At 47.4% G+C, this 1,208-nt stretch overlaps 1 protein-coding gene across 2 annotated transcripts in view; it reads right to left on the reverse strand.

Moving 5' to 3' along the window:
- The window catches only part of cdc27 (cell division cycle 27), an 8,538-nt gene that overhangs the window by 5,051 nt on the left and 2,279 nt on the right, over positions 1 to 1,208 (reverse strand). The gene's annotated exons all lie outside the window — the stretch shown is intronic.

The following is a 1,208-nucleotide window of genomic DNA, read 5'->3' on the forward strand; positions in this document are numbered from 1 at the left end:
CACACACACACACACGTTTAACACAAAACCTGTGTGTGACACATGTGGTCACATGACCTGGGCACTCACCTTGGTGTCAGTGGACTTAAAGCCGTCGGTCCTCCCATTAAGCTCCAACCACTCTTTGGCTTGTTCTGTTTTGCCAATAAGGACCCTGCTGTTGCCATGGAAACGCTATTACCCAAGAGAGAGCCGGCCTCCGGGGAGATGAGGGGGGAGTCAATATAGGACACTGACAAGTCAGACACCAACTTCCCAGAAGATTCCAGATTTAATCGGTTTAGCTCCTGGATCGGACAAAAGTGATTTAGGCTAAAGTTAGTTGATGCTAACCTAAAAGGTGTTAGCCTAGCACAGCTCAGTTTAAAGACTGCCGAACTGATGCTAACTTGTTTGTGAAACTCAACATTTGTTGTGTTTACCAGAGTGTCCTGGGGCGTCTCCATTAGGGCAGTGTCTAACCGATGGGAAGGGTTCTGAGCAGGGCTGACGGACGCAGGGGGCGGGGCTACTGAGAAGCTCTGTAGTGAAGACAACCTGAAGACCTGATCGGGATCTGGTTTCTCTCCTAAACAACCCAGAGACAATAAGACCATAATGACATCACATGATCTGACATTGGGACGTCGTGATCGTGATGCTGTCGGGTGTGTCTGCGTTACCTAGGTGACAGAGATTCTGGAACGGTGACCAGAGGAACGGGTTAAGACTGGAACTTTTCTGAAAACATTCGGCTCCTTTAGCGACACGATCCGTCTTACTGCACAGAGACGGAGGGAGGAGCAAAGAGAGAAAGACAGTTCAGGCAGTCATGTAGACTGACAGTCAGACAGACAGACAGGTGTGACTTCATCGTTACCAATAAATGTGGCCCAGTAGAGACAGAGTAAAAGACGCCGAGTCTCCAAACTCTGTGATGATGTCATCCTGACTCTTTTGTTTGTTCAATACTCCACCAATCAGAACTTGTTCTCCTTCAGCCAGCCTGAGACACAGACACAGAGAGACAGACAGGGTAGAGGTCTGTGTATTAAAGGAGCATCCATCAAAGACTTAAATGGAGTTGTTGCCGCACTGACATGTGTCAATCAACTCAAAAATCTGACTTTTGGCTGTCAACGTCTGCAGTAATGATTCTAACGGCGCTAAAGTGGAACAAACAATGTGCAACAACCACTAAAAAAGGTGTGTGTTTGTGTGTATGCTTA

This window comes from Cynoglossus semilaevis, chromosome 17 (genome assembly GCF_000523025.1).
Source record: "Cynoglossus semilaevis isolate Cse_v1.0 chromosome 17, Cse_v1.0, whole genome shotgun sequence".
Lineage (NCBI taxonomy): Eukaryota > Metazoa > Chordata > Actinopteri > Pleuronectiformes > Cynoglossidae > Cynoglossus > Cynoglossus semilaevis.